Raw genomic sequence first — 16,284 nt, 5'->3', positions numbered from 1 at the left:
TTGTCTTACGAAAGGGTTGTGCCCTGTTATGTTGTTCTCTTCTTCACTTACCTGTATATCCTCGTGCCCTCCTCTCTTACCTCATTGTAGAATGCCCTGTGTCCTCTGATCTAGAATGTGAGGCTTTCAAGACTCGGCCTCTGGCAGTTCTTGTTGGATCGTCGAGGGTCTTGGATGTCAGTTTCTTCTCTCTACAATAAACGTCTTGAAATTCACTTCAGTCTTCCTCGTTTCATCACAAGATTTTTGGCGACGCTTGATTTTCCTCGGCGCATCCTGAAGAGTGAGAGAGAATTTTGGTATCCCTGCGCTGCACGCTTGATCTCTAGTCTTCGTTGTTGTTAGAGCTTCTGTTCTAGACTTCAACACTGCTTCGGTTTGGCTTTGATCTCCGTTTTCCTTTCCATAAGGTACTTTTCTCATTTTTATATTTGTGGAAACATTTGCTTAGAGATCTGCTGCTTAAGCTCTCACGCTCGAGCACAAGCCAACCGTTGCTCTTCCACGTCATCAACTCCAACTTTGCTGGAACGCTTCTATTCAGCGTGAAACGCACAGCACAGAGTTTGCGTGCTTCGATTACGTATTCGTGTGTGTGTCATCACACCTCACGTTACGTGCGGCCTTTTTGGATTGGTTTTGTCAGTTTCCCTCAAGTTTCGGAGCTGTTACCTGTTCATCCTTCGTGTAAAGCTGTTCTTGTTTTAAATGGCAAGGTATTATTTTTGCTTTTCGTTATCCTCTGCAGCACTTATACGGTGATCTGCACACCTTTACCTTGTACCTGTTTTTTTTGTTCGAGATTTTTGTTTCTCCGATCAACCCAGTGACGCTTTGCTGTTTTTCACCTTGTTCCTCCCTGACTTTTGTCTTTCAACACAAAGACGCTTTGTAGTGTGATTTCCGTCACACCCTTGTGCAACACTTTCACGGTGATTTGCACACCTGTCTTCATTTCTTGCTTTTCACAATGGCTGGGTCTAATTCTAACGTTATTATGCCTCCTTTGTTTCTTCCAACTCCTGGTCCTCCAAAAATCATTTGGGAAGATTGGTTAGGCATGTTAGAAAATCATATTGTAGCCCTGGATGGAGGTAATTTTTCTTCCGCTAGAAAAAAAGCACTTCTTTTAAGCGCTTTGGGAAGTGAGGGCCAACGTATTTTCAAATATCTTCCTGTTGCTATGGGTCCTAATTGTCAACCCATGGACAATGAATACTTTGAGGCTATTAAGAGATTAGAAGTTCGTTTTGCTAAAGATGTCAATGTTGTCATGGCTAGGTATAAATTTTATACCCAACCCCAACTTGAAAACGAAACTATAGATGATTTCATTTCCAGACTGAGAGAACTTTCTGTGAAATGTAGATTTGGCAACATGTGTGAAGAGTTAATTCGTGACCAGTTAGTTGTACAATGTAGGAATAAAAAGATTCAGGAGAGACTTTGGGCTGCCAAGAACCCCACACTTAAAGAAGCTATAGACTTAGCCAAAGTCATTGAAGAGTCTTAGATTTGTATTAAGGAAATAAGCAAGAAAGACAGGTCATCTAATGAGATTGCCAGTACCAATATTGAAGATGACTGTGAAGTTAATGTAGTTGCTAAGAGAAGAGTTGGCAATTTTTCATCTAATATTGTCAAACCTAGAAACAAGGAATGTTCTCATTGTGGTAGTCAGTTCCACTCTTCTGATTTAAAAAAATGTTATGCTTTAGACCAGAATTGCAACAAGTGTGGTCGTAAGGGCCATTACTCTCGTATGTGCAAAAGTTCAGATACCTCTGATAAGTTTAAATCTAAAGTCAATGTTGTTCAGGAACTGCATATGAACAAAAGGATTTTAGCTCTTGGTGAAGAGTTGGATCTCAGTTTGGTCTCTGAAATTGACTCTCGGAGACTTTTTAGACCTTCTGCCAAATTTAATGTGTGTGGCAAAGATGTGTCTCTGATGGTAGATTCTGGTTCCATGTTCACTATCGTACCCAAATCTATTTTTAACTCGTGGCATGATGTTGTCTTGTCTATCAAGGATATTAATCCTGTGAGTTATCAGGGCCAACCTATTGACATCCTTGGCTTCATGAAAGGTCCCATAAAATTTGGTTCTAGGTGTGTTGAAGGCAAGGTGTATGTTTCCAGAGATGGTCCTCCCACTCTTGGGTGGATGCACCAGTTTGACCTAAATATCATTATCAATCCCAGAGCACCTAATCAAATTATGGTTTTTGAGGAAGATATCCTACTTGATCAAATTCTTCAAAATGCCCACAGGGTTTTTGAAGATAGATTAGGTTGTGTAAAGGGATATATGCATAACATTATTTTAAAGTCCAATGCATGTCCTATTCAACATAAACTCAGAAGAGTTCCTTTTGCCGTTAGAGGTAAACTCAAGGATTTGTTGAAGGACCTTTTGAAGTCTGGTGTGATTGAACCTATTGAAGCGTCAACCTGGGTTTCTCCGGTTGTTTTGACGCTTAAGGCGGACGGCCGTTTGAGATTCTGCATTGATTTGAGATCTCTTAATAGAGATATTGTAATGGATACTTTTCCTTTACCAAATATTAACGAATTGTTACAATCAATTGGTAATGCCAAGTATTTCTCTAAAATCGACTTAAGGAGTGCATACCATCAAATCAAGCTCCATCCCTCTTCCAAAGCACTTACAGCGTTTATCACCTCTGAAGGCACTTTCCAATTCACTCGCATGCCGTTTGGCTTAGCCTCGGCTGCGAGTGTTTTCCAGAGGATGATGAGTGGGCTGTTTAAAGACATCAAAGGAGTCATATTCTTTCAAGATGATGTTTTAATTTCAGGTTTAACTGTGGAAGAACATAATGTTGTCTTGAAACAAGTACTGTGGAATTTGGAGCACAGTCAACAAGGACAAGTGTAAATGTTTGACTGAGAAAATCGAATACCTTGGTTACACTGTTTCTAGTGGGGGCTTTACTCCCAAACATGATTTGTTGTTGGCTATTAGAGATGCTCCTCATCCTAAAGACAAGGAGCAATCGCGCTCTTTCTTAGGATTAGTTGAATATAATTCAAAATTTGTGAGGTCCTTTGCTGATGTTGTGGAACCTTTGAGATGTTTATTGCGCAAAGGTGCTAAATTTTGTTGGGCCAAGGAACAACAATTAGCATTTTCAAGTATAAAGGAAAAGATTTGTCATGCTGGGATTTTAGCTCCTTTCACTTCCAACTGCAAAACTGTTTTGACTGTTGATGCTAGCCTTACAGGTTTGGGTGCGGTGCTCTCTCAAATTCAAAAGGGGGTGGAGAGGACTATCGCATTTGCTTCAAGGACTTTGACACAAACTGAAAGAAACTATTCAGTCATCGAGAAAGAGGCTCTGGCGGCTGCATGGGGTACTGAGCACTTTAGAGTATATCTGTGGGGATTGCGTTTTTGTTTGAAAACTGATCATAAACCCTTAATGAAGATTCTTTCAGCTGGGGGTGCGGACCGCATTATCAAAGTGGCTAAACATTATGTGGTAGTCGAAGGTGGTCGTAAATGGAACTTGCGTAGGATTGCACTTTACCAGAGAAAAGGTGATTTGGCTAAGGAGGGTCCTTATGTGGATTTTCTTCTGATGATGAGTGTTCAGGTGCTTTGTTCATTCCTGATAAAAACAGTGTTGTTGTGGGGAGGGAGAGGAGTGGTTATTCTGGTTCTTGTTCTGCTCCACATGATGTGTCTCCACAAGAGGTTGTTTCTCAGGATCAAGGTTCTTCTTCTTCAGATTTTACTGTTCCACCTGCGAGTTTAGGATGTGAGGAACCTGTTGTTTCAGCTGACTTGGTCGGCAGGGTACGCAGACCTCCTTCTTACTTGCAAGATTATATTACTTCTTAAGAGTAATGTTCTATTTATTTTCTTCTGTGCTTTATTGTGTTTTTAATTTCTTTCTTTCATTAGGGAAGAGGATGTGTTATGTTGTTCTCTTCTTCACTTACCTGTATATCCTCGTGCCCTCCTCTCTTACCTCATTGTAGAATGCCCTGTGTCCTCTGATCTAGAATGTGAGGCTTACAAGACTTGACCTCTGGCAGTTCCTGTTGGATCGTCGAGGGTCTTGGATGCCAGTTTCTTCTCTCTACAATAAACGTCTTGAAATTCACTTCAGTCTTCCTCGTTTCATCACAACATGCCCTCTCTATGTAGTATAGCAATTCTCTTTTGACATCTAGGGTATGGAGAGCTCTTTCTGCTACTGTTTGTGGCTGCGAGAAGAAAACGGGCAGTTCCACAGATTGATTGAGATGGAAGGGAGAAATTACTTTGGGCAAGAATTTTGGATTAGTACGCAGAACTACCTTATTGTGATACATTTTGCAAGAAGGGTTCTAGAATGGTTAGTGCTTGTAGTTCACTAACTCTCTGCAGAGAAGTAATAGCTACTAGGACCACAACCTTCCACGTTAAAAATTGTAGTTCATATGTGTGTAAGGGTTCAAAGGGAGGTCCCATTAACCGTGTGAGAACAACATTTAAATTCCACACAGGTGAAGGTGGTACTCTGGGAAGAATTATTCTTTTAAGGCCTTCCATAAAGGCTTTAACTGCAGGCACTCTGAATAGAGATAGATGTCTGTTTTGCAGATATGCTGCTATTGCAGCAAGATGTAGTCTAATAGAGGTATAGGCTAAGTTACATCTTTGGAGATGCAGTAAGTATCCTATGATGTGTTGAATAGACCCATCTAGAGAATCAATATTGTTGTTGTGACAATATTCAACAAAATGTTTCCACTTGGCTGCATAACATGCCCTAGTGGTTGGACGTCTAGCTTCTTTTATGATATTCATGCAGTCTGGAGGAAGGTTCAGATATCCAAATTCTAGGATTTCAGGAGCCAGATCGCAAGGTTGAGCTGAGCTGGGTCCGGATGTCTGATCTCTCCACGGTTCTGTGTTAAGAGGTGTGGAGACCGGTGCAATTTTTGGTGCGGTACTACAGACAGTTGTAGTGTACCACGGCTGTTTGGCCCACGTTGGAGCAACTAGGATGAGGGTGAGAGAATGCTGCTGTAGTTTGCGTACTACTAGTGGCATGAGTGGTAGAGGTGGAAAAGCGTACGCGAATCTGTTTGACCAGTTCATCCATTTCGCATGGCCTTTGGATAGTGGGTGTGGATACACTAGCCTATCTTAGTCCTTTTGCAAAAAGAACCAAACTTGGAAACCAGCCAATCAGGCAGCAGCCCCTCCTAGAACCTTCCCCACAGAGAGGCAAACCCTCAGATTTTCGTAGCACAAGTGACCATAAGTATGCCACAATGATAAGGTAAGCCTCTCCGAGGAGGAGGGAGGGTCGCAAGTGAATCCATGAAAGATACCAATACAGGATAACTGGAGTTACAGGTAAGCAACTCGTTTTCTTATCCAGTATTTGGGTATCTGTCATAGATTCACATGCTTAGAGTCAGAGTAGCTAGCAGTAAATAATACTTATACACATAGTGGATGGTGGGTATCATAACAAGTTCAGGAGATACCATGTCAAACCATTACAAAATATATATCAGCAAACCTATACTGTGAGAAAGAGTAAGCCATACTCATACACAACAATGATTGAATACAATAAAGAATCTGTATAATATCAGAAACAATATACATTCCTGCCATCAGGCTTACCTTATCTAAAGAGGTTTCGTAGTACTGCTTGTCCAACTGCTGACTCAGCTTCTGTTGCCAGATCCAGGCAATAATGCAGAGTGAAAGTATGTACACTCCTCCAGGTTGCAGCCCGGCAAATCTTGTCCAGAGACACACCAGCAAACAATGCCGTAGATGAGGACATTGCCCTGGTAGAATGAGCTCTAGGCTTGCTTGACAATGGATGGCCTGCCTTACAATGGCAGAATTGAATAGCGGATGCAATCCACTTCGAGATAGTAGCTTTTGATACAGCTGAGCCTGGCTTAGGTCCACCATATGAGAGAAATAACTGATCAGATCTTCTGATGGACACAGTCGGAGATATGTAGAATTTTAAGCATCTTTTGACATCCAAGATATGCAATGACTTCTCCGCTGCGGAAGTCGGATTAGGAAAGAATGTCCGCAATATTACCGGTTCATTGAGATGAAATGAAGTAGGAACGTTAGGGATTAGTCCGCAGGAGTGCATAATCATTAGCAAATTTGAAATATGGTTGCCTTATAGTAAACGCCTGTATTTCACTCACTCGTCGGGAAGAGGTGAGTGCCAACAGTAGAGCCGTCTTCCATGAGATATACTTGATATCTGCTTTATGAATGGGTTCAAATGGATGTTTCATCAGTTGTTGTAGAACCAGATTAAGTCTGCACTCCGGAGGAGGAGCTCGAATAGGTGGGAAAATTCTGAAAAGTCCCTTCAGGAACTGCTTAATGAGACGATTGGAACAAAGTGATGCCATCCCAGAAGATCTTCTGTATGTTGAAATAGCGGCCAAATGCAATTTAACCGATGCGAACGTTAGACCAGACTTTGAAAGCGACACTAGATAAGGCAGAACCTTATCGGGAGAACATTCCAGCGGATTTAAGCTGTTGTTAGAGCACCAGCAAGAGAATCTCTTCCATTTTAAGGCACAGATCCGTAATGTAAAAGGGGCTCAAGCTTTATTCAGTGTGTCCCTGCATTCTTTTTTCCTTCAAATCTGTTTTTATTTTCAGCAAGGGGAAAGGGTCATACTCCACAGGAGGATCAGATACACAGCGTTAAGCCTACAACCCTACTCAGGGCCGGCCGCGTAAAAGAAGAGCATATCAGTTGGCATTAAATTCCATGGGGGAGGAGAGTTATACACAGCGTTGCGCCTACAACCCCAGAGGGGCCGGCCGCGATCTAATGGCAGAACATTAGGTAGACCTGTGGAGTGGAAGGACCCAGTGCCCCGTTCTAACCTATAGACGGGCAACAGGCCCGCATGGAACAACCAGTGCAACAGGGCATCATGGCCCGAGAGACAAACAGTGATAGCAAGAAAAAGAACAGCCAGAAAAGGATAGGCAGGGAAAGGAAGAGGAAAAGGAGAGCAAGAGTAGAGACAGTGCGCGGAGAAGGGAGTACTTGATGTTCCCGCCTGTTAACGACAGTGGCGGGGTGCAGCCTAGGGGGGCAGGCATGGTAGCAATCTGTTCGGGTCAGGGGGGGCGAGAGCATCCTCAATCGCAGCGCCCTGAGTTTGACAGGTACGTGGCGCGCCCGCTCAACTGCGCAAAGATATTTGACATGGGGCTGCCACACAGCTTGAAAGCGGGTGTTGCGCGCCTGCAGGCGGGCTGTGAAGAGCTCCCTCGTAAGGACATTGCCAGAGGCGCACAAACCAAGCTGCTATTGGAGGGGCTTCAGGCTTCTTCCAGTATAAGGCTATGAGCTGTTTGGCAGCACCCAGCATTTGTAGCGCCAGGATCCAATCACTCCTGGTAAGGGCCTTTAGAGCAGCTGGTCGAACTCCCAGCAGGATGGTGGTAGCAAGTTCAGGCAGAGGAAACCCCAGTACCCCCCTGATGTGGCTAAGGACCTCCTTCCAGTAGAGAGTAAGCATCGGGCATGCCCACCATATATGTATGAGATCCCCCGTTGCAGATCGACACCGCCAGCACAGTGGCGAGGAGGCAGGAAACATCTGTTGCAGACGCTGCGGGGTGTAATACCATTGAGTCATTAATTTATAGGCATTTTCCCGCTGTGGGATGCTACGACATATTTTGGGGATGTCCCGCCAGAGACTATGCCATTGCGCAGGGGTAATGTCCGTATCTGACAATGCCTGCCATTTGTCTTGATAGGGGTGGGAAGGCGGCGTCTGCGGGTGTAGTAGAATCTGATAAATACGAGACACCAGCCCCTTGGACTCAATGGGATGGCGGGCCAGCCGCTCAAAAGGGGTGAAGGCGCGCGTGGCCGCCTGGTACACGGTGTCTGCCGTCACCCAGTGCCGTAGCTGGGTGTACTGTAGTTGCGCCGTCGCCGGAACACGGAACTCCTCTCTACATTGGGCAAAGTATTTTATTTTGCCCCCCTCAAATAGGTCCGTGACCACCCTGCAGTCCCCTTGAGTCCACTTAGTAAAGGCCCGCGTTCGATGCGCCGGCGGGAAAGACGGGTTTCCTTCAATCGGGGTGTGCGGCGAGGGAAAAGTCGTCAGGCTTCTGCGCACCTCTACCGCGTCCCAGATGTCGAGCACCGTCCTCGTAGGGACCGCCAAGTAAGCACTCTTAGGGCGCGCCACACGCTGATGCCAGGCAAGGTCCCAGATGGTGCGCCCCGTCACAGCTCGGTCCATGTGATGCCATACCTTCTCACTCTCTGTCACTCCCCACTCCACCATGAAGCAGAGGTGCGAGGCCCAGTAGTAATCCAGTAAATCAGGGAAAGCCAGGCCCCCCCTATCTTGCGGTGTCATCAGCAATTTCTGGGAGAATCGAGGCCTCTTACCGCCCCAAATGAAGGCTGTGAGGTCAGGCTGGAGATCGCAAATGTTGCTAAGCAGAATGGGCGTGGGGAGGCACTGAAATAGGTAAAGGATTTTAGGGAGGATTGACATTTTTACGGCGTTGAGCCTACCCAGCCATGTCAGCACCAGGGGCTTCCACCGCCGTAGCTCCTCCAGGACCGCTCGTCGGCACTCCCGCCAGTTGACTTGCGACCATGTGTCCAGGGAAGGGGTTATCTGCAATCCGAGGTAACGATTGCTCTGGGCGGCCCATTGGTACGGCGCCAACTGCTTGAGACGAGGGACGTCTGCCTCAGGAATGGTTAGGGCCCAGGACTTGCAGTGGTTAATCTTAAGACCCGAAGCCCGCTCAAAAAGGGCCAACGCTGAGTGGAGCGCCGACAGAGACTCGTCAGGGCGGGTGAGAGTGAGGAGAAGATCGTCAGCAAACATCGCCACCTTGTTCTCACAGCCCCCCATGCGGATGCCATGGATGTCAGGCACCCGACGGAGCATTGCCGCCAGCGGTTCCACCACGAGGGCGAAGAGCAAGGGCGATAGGGGGCAGCCCTGTCGAGTGCCCCTGTGGATGGGGAACGGCGCAGAAAGCTGTCCATTAATCCGAATCCGGGCCTGCGGAGCAAAGTATGGCGCCATGATCCTAGTGATCATGGCCGGTCCCAATCCAATCTTGCCTAGGACCGCCCGCAGGAAAGTCCAGCTCACCCGGTCAAAGGCCTTCTCTGCGTTCAGCGAGAGGAGGCAGGCTGGGATTTTCCAGTGGCGCGCCTTCCCCACCTGGTGAGCCACTTTGCGAACATTATACGCACCCTGCCGGTTGTGAATGAAGCCAACCTGGTCCGGGTCCACAAGACCCGGCATGTGGGGGTCCAGACGTCTCGCCAGGATCTTGTTGTAAATCTTAAAGTCGGTGTTCAGCAAGGCTATAGGGCGATAGGAGGCGCACTGCGTCGGATCCTTGCCGGGTTTTAGAATCAGTGCTATCTCCGCCATTCCCATGTCCCGAGACGGGCCCACTACATCAGTAAATGAGTTAAACAATCTCAAGAGGTGAGGTCCGAGCTGCGCTTGGAACATACGGTAAAAGGATAAGGGCAGGCCGTCCGGTCCTGGGGTCTTCCCTAGGGGGAGATCCCATATGGAGTCTGCTATCTCTTCCTGGGCGATCGGAGTTTCCAAGGCCGTCGCATGATATGGGTGGAGCGGCATCCCCGTATAGGCTTGCAAGCCCTCCGCCATAGCACCTGGGTCCGGTGTCTCCTCCTGATAGAGCGCAGTGTAATAGGTGCGGAACGCCTCACATTTACCTTTCTCTGAAACTGCGTGCGTCCCATCAGGGAGCTGAACATTTGCGATGTGGGCCCTGGCCGCCCGTGCCCTCAACCGCCTTGCCAGCAAGCTGCCTACCTTGTCTCCACCTTCAAAGTATTTCTGCTTCAGGGCCAACAGGGAAGATTCCACCTTGTTAGTGCTCAAAAGTCGGAGCTGTCCCCTGAGATTGGCCAACCGCCGCCTAGACACTGCAGAGGTGCTCTTATGATCCCGCTGCTCTTCTTGCTTTATATCCCTTTCTAGCGTATCCTCGAGGACCCGGGCCGCTCGTGCCCGAGCAATCGAAAGAGTGGTGATGTGCCCCCGAATGGTCGCCTTGAAGGCGTCCCATACAACAGGGAAGGGCATCTCCGGCAAGTCGTTGCTCAGCAAGGCTATAGGGCGATACGAGGCGCACTGCGTCGGATCCTTGCCGGGTTTTAGAATCAGTGCTATCTCCGCCATTCCCATGTCCCGAGACGGGCCCACTACATCAGTAAATGAGTTAAACAATCTCAAGAGGTGAGGTCCGAGCTGCGCTTGGAACATACGGTAAAAGGATAAGGGCAGGCCGTCCGGTCCTGGGGTCTTCCCTAGGGGGAGATCCCATATGGAGTCTGCTATCTCTTCCTGGGCGATCGGAGTTTCCAAGGCCGTCGCATGATATGGGTGGAGCGGCATCCCCGTATAGGCTTGCAAGCCCTCCGCCATAGCTCCTGGGTCCGGTGTCTCCTCCTGATAGAGCGCAGTGTAATAGGTGCGGAACGCCTCACATTTACCTTTCTCTGAAACTGCGTGCGTCCCATCAGGGAGCTGAACATTTGCGATGTGGGCCCTGGCCGCCCGTGCCCTCAACCGCCTTGCCAGCAAGCTGCCTACCTTGTCTCCACCTTCAAAGTATTTCTGCTTCAGGGCCAACAGGGAAGATTCCACCTTGTTAGTGCGCAAAAGTCGGAGCTGTCCCCTGAGATTGGCCAACCGCCGCCTAGACACTGCGGAGGTGCTCTTATGATCCTGCTGCTCTTCTTGCTTTATATCCCTTTCTAGCGTATCCTCGAGGACCCGGGCCGCTCGTGCCCGAGCAATCGAAAGAGTGGTGATGTGCCCCCGAATGGTCGCCTTGAAGGCGTCCCATACAACAGGGAAGGGCATCTCCGGCAAGTCGTTGCTAGCGAAGTAAGAATCTATGGCCTCCTTGATGCTATCTACATCGGCTGCATCCCTCAGGACACTCGGTGGCAGACGCCAGCGCGCCTCTCGAGCTGGGTGGACGGCCGGGTCCTGCAGCAGCAAGTCGACGTGCGCATGATCCGATAGCAAGATGGCAGAGATGGAGGAACCCAGGACATCCTTACGCAGGGCATGAGAGATGAACAAATAATCGATACAGGAGTACGAGCGGTGGGCATGGGAATAAAACGAATAGTCAGTCAACCCCGGGGAGCAGTAGCGCCATACATCGTAGAGTCCCAGGTCCGTGATCCGGGCGCGCAGCACCGAGGACATAGCCCCAGAGCCGTATGCCAGGGCATCGCTACGGTCTGCGTCCGGGTCCCAGACTAGGTTAAAATCTCCCCCCAGAATCAGGGAGGGGACCCCCCGCGGATCGTGTCTGTTAAAAAGCATGCGCAGGTATCGATCCTGCGACTGGTTGGGTGCATACACATTGCATAAAGTGAAGGAGCGTCTTCCAACGCCCACACTCACCCTGAGAAAACGTCCGTCGTCACTCCTGAAGGGCTTGGTGTCCCCCCGCCTGATGCCCTGTCTACATAGAATCGCCACACCTGCTGTCTTAGTGCTTGCTGCAGCCCAAAATTGGAGGGGATATCTGGGATGCGCCATGCGCCCAACGTCTGCCCGCAGAAGATGGGTCTCCCGGAGAAATATGATGTCAGGGTTCTGCTGCAGGAGGTAGCACCAGGTCAATTGCCTCTTATTGGGGGAGTTGAGGCCTTTGACGTTAAGCGTCAGGACCTTTAGGGGGCTAGGCAAGGGGGCAGCCATATTGAGGTTCTAATGAAAGTCGCCTGCGCCGCTCCACCCCCCTCCCGCAGCCGTCCAACAGCAACCGCACCCCACACCAGCACCACGCAAGCCATGCGCCATCATCCCACCGCTCCCCACCCCGCACAAGGAAAGAAGAAAGGAAGAGGAAGGAAGATGAGGAAGGCCAGAAAGAAGAGAAAGACAAAAAGTAACTAAATGATCCAACAGTGGCCAACTGGGCCAGGTCCAGTCAATCCCGCCAACGGGCATCCTACACCCGGGGGTTCGGAAATGCCCAGGGATGTAACTCCCTCAGGGATCACCAGGTAGTAGGGGCGTAGCCTGTCCCGGGGTCATCGTGGGTAGGAGCCCCAGCGTCGCCCACCCTAGAGATAGGATCCGGGGTGCAGAGTCAGGTAGGGCAGCCGTCCTCAGCGGCGCCCCGAGGGAAAGGGGGAGAGCACTCGCCCCCCGAGGAAGCAAATCATGAGCCGATCTGAGCAGACTTCCACAGGCTCACGGGGTCGACGAACGAGAAGCAGCCTCCTCTCGGTCTCCCTCCAGGGACTTGATGTGGGCGATAATGTCCTGCTTGGTCTGGGATGTAGATTGCTCATCCAGTCGGGGAGATCGGCGGTGGCGATGGACCGTGGTCCAAGACGGTTTTGCGGGGATACGCTCCTGCCTTTGAGGGCGCACCGGACTCGCCGGCAGTGATGTCGGGAGCTGCAGAAGCTGCGCCGCCTCCGCGAATTTCCAAATGACTCTCCGTTTTGTCTCCCACTGGAAAATAAGGGCGAAGGGGTGGCCCCACTGGTAAGCAATGCCCAATGCACAAGTTACTACTTGTGTAACGATATATCTGTAAGAGACATTAGTTAGTATTAGATTCCTTACCTTAGAATATCCCCAGGCGTCAGACTGGATCCGTAAATTTTTGAGTAGCAGTACCCTTGCGCGTCGGTAGGCGTCGTCTACGGCTCCGCGTCCGTCGTCGGCGTCGTGGGCGCCGTGATGAAGTCGTCGGAGTACTTAGACGCCGCCTCCGCGTGCTGACGTCAGTTCTTAGACACAGCTTTTCCGCGCCAGAAACGCAGAGCCATGTTAAAAACCAACACTGGTGCCATTGAAACTAGGGCCCTGAAAGGGGACAACCCTAACCCTAAATATTGGTTCGTAGAACGGGGAGGATGGGTGGGTCGGTAAGGAATCTAATACTAACTAATGTCTCTTACAGATATATCGTTACACAAGTAGTAACTTGTGCATCTGAAAGAGACACGTTAGTATTAGATTCCTTACCTTAGAATAGATACCCCAGCAATACCAACCCCGGTGGTGGGTCTGCGAACCAATAACCACACCAGAAAGTCCTGGAGGACGGAACGGCCAAAGAAGCCATCCCTCCGGACTTCACTGTCCAGGCAGTAGTGTCTTGCAAACGTGTGCAGCGATGCCCACGTAGCTGCCTGACAGATGTCTTGTAAGGGCACACCCCTGCCCAGGGCAGTGGTAGTCGCCGTCGCTCGGGTAGAATGAGCCCGCAGTCCAACGGGGGGCTCCTTCCTAGCCAAGGAGTAGCATGCCTGGATACACAGGATGATCCACCGGGAGATGGTCCTCTTGTGCACCGCTTTCCCCTTCTTAGCGCCCACGTAACAAACAAAGAGTTGGTCATCCACCCGGAACTGGCGTGTGTGATCCAAGTAGAATGAGAGCGCACGTTTTGGGTCCAGACGGTGGAGCCGCTCTTCCTCTTTAGAGGGATGCGGTGGCAGGAAGAAGGTTGGCAAGGTGATAGACTGCCCGATGTGAAAGGCCGTGACAACCTTGGGCAGGAAAGAAGGTTTGGTACGAAGCACCACTTTGTCCGGATGGACAGAAAGGAAAGGTGGAGTACAAGAAAGAGCCTGGAGCTCACTCACTCTCCTGGCAGAGGTGATGGCAACCAGGAAAGCAGTCTTCAAGGTCAGAAGGCGAAGAGGACAGTTGTGAAGTGGCTCAAAGGGAGCGCACATCAGGAATGTTAAAACCAGGTTCAAGTCCCACTGAGGCATCACAAACGGAACAGGAGGAAACGTGTGAGTGATGCCCTTAAGAAATCTGTTTACAATAGGGGACTTGAACAAAGAAGGCTGATCAGGTAGCCTGAGAAAGGCTGAAAGGGCAGAAAGGTAGCCCTTGATAGTGCCCAGAGCAGAGCCCTGCTGGGTAAGGGAGAACCTCCGAAAGAGGGGCAGAAAGAGGATCCACAGCCTTTGCTGTGCACCATGCCACAAATCTGTTCCACCTGCAGGCGTATACCGACTTTGTGGAGGGACGCCTGGCTGCCAGAATGATGTTACAGACTTCAGGAGGCAAGTCAAATGGCCTCAACTGTCGCCGCTCAATCTCCAAGCATGGAGGTGGAGACTGGACAGGTTCGGGTGGAGGACCGTCCCCTGCTGCTGCGACAGAAGGTCCTCCTGAAGAGGCAGACGAACCGGGGGATCGACTGACAGACTGAGTAGCTCTGGATACCAGTACCTTCGAGCCCAGTCCGGAGCCACAAGGATGACTTGGGCCCGGTCGCGCTTGATCTTCTTCAGCACTCTGGGCAGAAGTGGTATAGGCGGAAAGGCGTACAACAGACCGCAACTCCACTCGCGACGAAAAGCGTCTCCGAGCGAGTGCCGCCTTGGAAATTCCAACGCGCAGAACTGATGACATTACGCGTTCTCTTCGGTGGCGAATAGATCTAACCAAGGCTCTCCCCATCGCTGAAAGAGGCCTTGCGCCACGTCCGAGTTCAGACGCCATTCGTGATCCATCATGCACCGACGGCTGAGCTCATCCGCCCTGGCGTTCAGAGAACCTGCCAGGTGTTGAGCCACCAGGGTCACGCACTGGCGTTCCAGCCATTGCCAAAGGCGAAGAGCCTCTTGACAAAGGATCCACGACCCCACCCCGCCTTGTTTGTTGCAGTACCACATGGCGGTGGTGTTGTCCGTGAACACCTGCACTACACTCCCCCGGACAGAGGGGAGGAATGCCTTCAGTGCCAGACGAATCGCCCTGAGCTCCAACAGGTTGATGTGGAGCCGGGTCTCCGCCGGAGACCAGAGGCCTCTGATCTCTGCCTCTCCCAAGTGGCCTCCCCAGCCCTGGAGGGACGCGTCCGTCACAACTACGTGCTCCGGTTGGGGAAGGGAGAGGGATCTGCCGCTGACCCAATCGCGGTCCGTAAGCCACCACTGCAGCTGTCTCGCAGTGCCCTCCGAGATCAGGACGTGGTCGGATAGGTTGCCCTGATGCTGGGCCCACTGAAACTTCAGGTCCCACTGCAGAGCCCGCATCCGCCACCTGGCGTGATGCACCAGTAGGATGCAGGAGGCCATCAGCCCCAGAAGCCGCAGCGTCAACCTGACCGAAACCCGGGATAACGGCTAAGAGTCCAGAACCGCTCCGATGAAGAGGAGCTTCTGAGAGGGACACAGGTGTGACTTCGGCACATTGATGGAGAACCCCAGCTGGTGCAGGAGGTCGGCCGTAGTCTGGAGGTGGCTGACGACTGTCTGGGACGAGCCCGCTGTGAGAAGTTGGCTTGATATGCAGTGCTCACTATTCTAGTGATCACTATGTATCATTCCAAACAACCCTTATTGATGATTGGTTGTAAGTCAACCTGATAGACCAGCTATCCTAGTAGCATGGACAAGAGCAGTCTTTAGGCTAAACTCTAGAGGGCGTGTTAAGCCAGCTGTTTTACCATCACATTTACCCCTTGAACACCAAGTGAAAGGACACCACACAAGTTGTTATGAAAATAAAGTATATTTATTTATAACAAGACTACCCTGAACTCTTTATGAGTCAGGGAGCTAAGCACAATACGAAACTCTTAGGAAAACACTTTAAGTTACACAATTTACACAAATGCCCGAGGGGCACGAAAAACCATATACTACAAAAGTGGAATGCGAATTACTAGCAGGTAAGTAACTATTCTCAGAGGCTTTGGGATCACTAGGACTAGACTACTGAACCTTTAGATTACGAGCAGGAGGCCTAGGGAGATCGGGTGCAGAGTGGGCACTCTCACGCGGGATGCGGAACAAAGTCTATGGAGGCTAGTAAATGCAAAGTTGCAGTTATCGGACGAATCCGACTAGATAGGCTGAAAACGAAAAAGGATCTGGACACTTAGATAGTTAAGCTATGCTGGAGCACCGAAATGCTCAGGTTACCTAGCCCAGGGGCTGCGGCTGCATAGGTCTGAAAAGACGTCGGGAATCCTCGTTGCAGTCTATGGAGCCTGAAAGAAGAAGTTGCTGGCAGGCGACCAGTGATGAAGTTCGATGTGATCAAAGCCTGGATCGATGAAGATGGAGACCTGTAAGCAGAGGGGACCAAGTCCTGAATCACTAGCCAGTGATTAGGTGGGCACCAGGATGGCACCGGGCGAAGTCACCTCGACCAGGTGAGTGGGCGACACTGGGCTCTGCAGTCTCTCGGACCAGGAGGCGTTGTCGGCGACCA

Source organism: Lissotriton helveticus, chromosome 10, assembly GCF_964261635.1.
Source record: "Lissotriton helveticus chromosome 10, aLisHel1.1, whole genome shotgun sequence".
Lineage (NCBI taxonomy): Eukaryota > Metazoa > Chordata > Amphibia > Caudata > Salamandridae > Lissotriton > Lissotriton helveticus.
The sequence above is the reverse complement of the archived record's forward strand: the minus strand, read 5'-3'. Positions refer to the sequence as shown.